Raw genomic sequence first — 6,314 nt, 5'->3', positions numbered from 1 at the left:
ATTATTATTAAATGTGTTCCTCTGTGTATGTCTATGGATTTTTTACAAATATATTATTTTTAAGGCAATATTTTGAGGAGGGAGAAGTTGTTTGTAATCTCGTTTGTAATCATATTATATATTAAAGTATCTAAATATCGTCTTATAAAATGCTAACATGTAGTTGAGATGGCAGGATCTCTGCAGGTGTTACTAATCTGACCTGCAGAGATTAACAGATTACAGGTAATCCAACACACACACACACACACACACACACACACACACACACACACACACACACACACACACGCACACACACACACACGAACACACACACACACAAACACACACATACTGGATGTTTACATGCAACTAGAGATGGACCTTCTTCACACACACACACACACGCACACGCACACACACACACGCACACACACACACACACACACACAAACACACACACATACTGGATGTTTACATGCAACTAGAGATGGACCTTCTTCACACACACACACACGCGCGCGCACACACACGCGCACACACAACCATATAGATTTCGTATTTGTATTATTCTGCGTTTGATATGATTAAAAATAGGCGATGAGATCACTGCAGGAATACGTCGTGACGAGACATTTAGAAATAAAGATTTATATATTCTAGGGAGACGTACTGAATGAATTTCATCTATCGTTGATAATTACCTGATTTATTAAACACAAATACAGTCTGATTTTAATAACTCTAGTAAACTCAAAAAGCATTTGTAGTCTATGACTGTTTCTAACTTTTCGATCCTAAATATCTTGTTTGTTTTTTACTTCTTTAAGGTTACAAACACGTCAGTAAACAAACATCTTATTGTCATTTATTTCCTCTTGTGTTTATTTGCATTGCATATTGAGGTAATCCAAAATAACGTAATCAGGTTACTTTATATTGTGATACTCAGATTACTGATTACATTTGATGACATGTGTACTGGTAGTACTCAGAGGTGGGAAGTAGTGGAGTACAAATACTTAGTTACTGTACTTAAGTATATGTTTCTGGTGTCAGTACTTTACTCCAGACGACTTTTTACTTTTACTTCTTACATGTTGAACACAAATACCTGTACTTTCTACTTCTTACATGTTGAACTCAAATACCTGTACTTTCTACTTCTTACATGTTGAACTCAAATACCTGTACTTTCTACTTCTACATGTTGAACTCAAATACCTGTACTTTCTACTTCTTACATGTTGAACTCAAATACCTGTACTTTCTACTTCTACATGTTGAACTCAAATACCTGTACTTTCTACTTCTTACATGTTGAACTCAAATACCTGTACTTTCTACTTCTCACATGTTGAACACAAATACCTGTACTTTCTACTTCTTACATGTTGAACACAAATACCTGTACTTTCTACTTCTTACATGTTGAACACAAATACCTGTACTTTCTACTTCTTACATGTTGAACTCAAATACCTGTACTTTCTACTTCTTACATGTTGAACTCAAATACCTGTACTTTCTACTTCTACATGTTGAACTCAAATACCTGAACTTTCTACTTCTTACATGTTGAACTCAAATACCTGTACTTTCTACTTCTACATGTTGAACTCAAATACCTGTACTTTCTACTTCTTACATGTTGAACTAAAATATCTGTACTTTCTACTTCTTACATGTTGAACTCAAATACCTGTACTTTCTACTTCTACATGTTGAACTCAAATACCTGAACTTTCTACTTCTTACATGTTGAACTCAAATACCTGTACTTTCTACTTCTACATGTTGAACTCAAATACCTGTACTTTCTACTTCTTACATGTTGAACTCAAATACCTGTACTTTCTACTTCTTACATGTTGAACACAAATACCTGTACTTTCTACTTCTTACATGTTGAACTCAAATACCTGTACTTTCTACTTCTTACATGTTGAACTCAAATACCTGTACTTTCTACTTCTTACATGTTGAACACAAATACCTGTACATTCTACTTCTTACATGTTGAACACAAATACCTGTACATTCTACTTCTCACATGTTGAACACAAATACCTGTACTTTCTACTTCTCTCATGTTGAACTCAAATACCTGTACTTTCTACTTCTTACATGTTGAACTCAAATACCTGTACTTTCTACTTCTTACATGTTGAACTCAAATACCTGTACTTTCTACTTCTTCCATGTTGAACCCAAATACCTGTACTTTCTACTTCTTACATGTTGAACTCAAATACCTGTACTTTCTACTTCTTACATATTGAACTCAAATACCTGTACTTTCTACTTCTCTCATTTCCCAAACAGCTGGTTCCTTTAGTCTGAATGTGTGTTGGTGCGTGATCATTATTCTTTAGAGTCACTGCGTGCCTATTGGTTGGAACACGATCCGTGTATCCATCACTTCCTGGTCTTCTCTGAAGAAGAGGGACCAATGGAAACGTTGTCATGTAGCCGTTGGTCACCATGGAAACATTCATTAGCTAACAATGACATTATTGTTCTATTAATATAAAGGGAGGTCAGGTACTCTTTAAAACAGCTGCTAGTTATGGTACTTTCTACTGAAGTACACTTCAAAGCCTCTTTACTTTTACTTGAGTAAAGAAGTTTAGTCAGTAGGCCTACACTACTTTCACCAGAGTATCTGTACTTCTACTCGAGTAAAGGATGTCTTTAATTTTGCCATCTCTGGTAGTACTGCTAGTATTGTGTAGTACTGGTAGTATTGTATAGTACTGGTATTATTGTATAGTACTGGTAGAATTGTATAGTACTGGTAACATAGTGTAGTACTGGTAATATTGTGTAGTACTGGTAATATAGTGTAGTACTGATAGTATTGTGTAGTATTGTGTAGTACTGGTAGTATTGTATAGTACTGGTAGTATTGTATTGTATTGTACTGGTAGAATTGTATAGTACTGGTAGTATTGTGTAGTACTGGTAGTATTGTGTAGTACTGGTAGTATTGTTTAGTACTGGTAGTATTGTGTAGTACGGGTTGTATAGTATAAATCACATGTATTATTATTATTGTGATTAAAGTGCAGTACCTTTCCTCCTCCACCAGGGTCCCTCTCTGACGCAGTACGAGACGTCCCTGAACTCGATGTTGACAGCTGGTCTCCGTGGTAACGAGGAGAACCTCTGAGCCTCCATCTGCTGATTCCCCAGCTTCTTCTTCTTCTGCTCCTCCCCGTCCAGACAGACGCACACCGCCCGGGGGTCCAACATGAGGTCCGGGGGCCCGTTGGTGTTCTGAGGGGCATTCATATTACTATTATTTATTTTTATTATTGTTAGCCTACTATTACTTTTTTTGGAATATTAATTATTATTAAATCATGCAGCACTTGTATGTCTCTTCTCCTCCTGTGTTGAAGTCTGCGGGACAAACAGGAAGTTGGCTGTTGTTGTTGTTGTTGTCTATCCTGCTGCTAAATGTGGAACTAATCTACTTAATTCAGGAGGTCACTGTCGGACACCACACACAAATACTACATGTAAATACAATGCTATATAAATACACAAATAGATATATTCAAATATAATATGCACCATAGTTAACCCCAGTGTCTGTCCCTGCATATCTTGAGTATATTTACAGTATGTCCCCAGTTTATCCCCATAGTATTCGTCCACAAAGTTCCTTATATATCTCCACTATGTCCGCAGTGTCGAGTATTTCCATGTTATGCTACTGTGTACTTCTCCTCCACTACAGTTCAGAGGTACATGGTGTACTTTTCCTCCACTACATGTATTTAATCCCTTTAGTTACTTCTCAGATCTGGATGAATGATGGTAAATCTAACCAAGTGTTGAATCAGACTTTAGTTCCACCTGGAGTGAATCCACCAGCTACCCTGCAGTATACAAAGTACTTCAGACTAGCTGCACCTCCACCAGCTACCCTGCAGTCTACAAAGTACTTCAGACTAGCTGCACCTTCACCAGCTACCCTGCAGTCTCCAAAGTACTTCAGACTAGCTGCACCTTCACCAGCTTTGAGAACACTTTCATGATCAATCATTATAAAACATATATATATATATTATTCTGAAATGGACCAATCTGCACGACTACTTTCACTATATTTTGATGAGAATACTTTCTACTTTCACTTGAGGAACATTTTGAATGCAGGACTTTTACTGTAACAGAGTATTCCTACACTCTGGTACTTCTATTTTTACTCAAGATCTGAGTACTTCTACTTTAACTAAGTACAATATCTGAGTACTTCTACTTTTACTCAAGTACAAGATCTGAGTACTTCTACTTTTACTCAAGTACAAGACCTGAGTACTTCTACTTTTACTCAAGTACAATATCTGAGTACTTCTACTTTTACTCAAGTACAAGATCTGAGTACTTCTACTTTTACTATGTTATTTTATTTCAGAAATATTTTGGACAGTTTATTTCTAGTCTTAATTTCTCTCATTGCCTTGTTTCTATGCTGCTGCAACGCAAACGTTTCCCAAATTGGGATCAATAAAGTACTTAATCTGATCTCTTATCTTCTCCCAGCCCTGTAGTATATATAGTATAGTACTCACCATGATGATGCAGTTGGTGACGGTTGGGTTGTGGACGCACCAGGCGGCCATCAGACAGGCCATCAGTCCCAGAAAGAGCCTCAGTGAGAGGGAGGAGAAGGAGGGAACACTGGCCCCGCCCCCTTTACACTGACCCCGCCTCTTCTACAGAGGTCCCACCCACATATTGAGCCTCAGTGAGAGGGAGGAGAAGGAGGGAACACTGGCCCCGCCCCCTTTACACTGACCCCGCCTCTTCTGCAGAGGTCCCGCTCACATATTGAGCCTCAGTGAGAGGGAGGAGAAGCGGAGGAACACTGGCCCCGCCCCCTGTACACTGACCACAGAGGTCCCGCCCACATATTATCAATAATAAAGCTTTATTTATATAGCACTTTTCATACACATGCAGCTCAAAGTGCACATATTTTATTCCATTCTATTTCAATGTAAATACTGCTTTGTTTTATTTTTAATTGTACTATATATTTTTTTTAAACTTTTCTTAATGTTACTATAGTGTTCTTAAAATAGTTCTCTATCTGTGTTTTTTTTACTTTTATGTATGCACCACGACATCAAGTCAAATTCCTCGTGTACGTTAACCCACCTGGTAATAAACCTTTTTCTGATTCTAATTCTGATTTACAAAATGACTCGCAAGTTAAAAATAAACAAGAAATTCCCCTCAGATTATTTGTTAAGAACTTTACATGCAGCACAATATAACATTCATGGATATTAATGAGATGACGTTTCTCAAAGCACTTCATTTTTTAAATGTCTGTATATTTTGTGGCCATTTATTTTATGAATGCTTGTATTGTAGAATATTTTATTAGAAGAAAGACAAAAGGTTCAACTCCAGGACAGAGAGACATTCTCGTGAACTTCAGGGATGATGGTATGGATGCAGATTTAGTCTTTTTTGTGCAGTTCATTGTATTTTTAGGAAAATGTAATATCCATAAAAAGAAATGGTATTGTACATTTCTATCAAGGCTTTAAACAATATATTAGCACTATAAAAGACATTAGGAATAAGAAGGCAATTTAAAAAATATTTGAAATAGTATCAGAAATGTAGTTTTCTTTCCTTTTTAATTTGTTCATGTGTGATATTGAATAGATAGATGAATACAAATAAAATAACAATCTAATATAATGTATTGACTCGACTTTTATGGGATTTGTATTATACTCAATACATATTTTTTACTGTTTTGAAAATTCTTTTTTCACAGCCGGTGTATATATTAATATATATATACACATTCGTTTTTTTTTTTTAATTCTACTAGTTTTAAACATTTAAAAATAATTCTACTTGACCACAAAGTAAAATATCAAATATATTATTATTATTTATTATAATTAATCCCAATCCATATACTTTATTCATTCTGGGGGGAAAGATGGTTTCATAAAAGTTGATTTATTTACGAATAAAATATAAAAAATAAAGATTAAAAATACAATGTATATATATATTAATACAAATACAAAATGTGCATTAAATATACACACATGTCTTTATTACAATATATATCGTTGTGTATTTGTATTAATTGTGAATATTATAAGTGTATATCTTTTTAGTGATTCTGCAATAGGGAAAGTGCTGTACCTCAATCAATCAATGTTTATTTATAGAGCCCAATATCACAAATGTTACATTCGTCTCAGTGGTCTTCAGTGTGTACAGAATATCAGTATGACAATACGTACCTGTATGTTTCTTGTTTGTTTCTTTGCCATGTGATATGTGAT

The sequence above is a fragment of the Pseudochaenichthys georgianus genome, unplaced genomic scaffold (genome assembly GCF_902827115.2).
Source record: "Pseudochaenichthys georgianus unplaced genomic scaffold, fPseGeo1.2 scaffold_267_arrow_ctg1, whole genome shotgun sequence".
Classification (NCBI taxonomy): Eukaryota; Metazoa; Chordata; class Actinopteri; order Perciformes; family Channichthyidae; genus Pseudochaenichthys; species Pseudochaenichthys georgianus.
The sequence above is the reverse complement of the archived record's forward strand: the minus strand, read 5'-3'. Positions refer to the sequence as shown.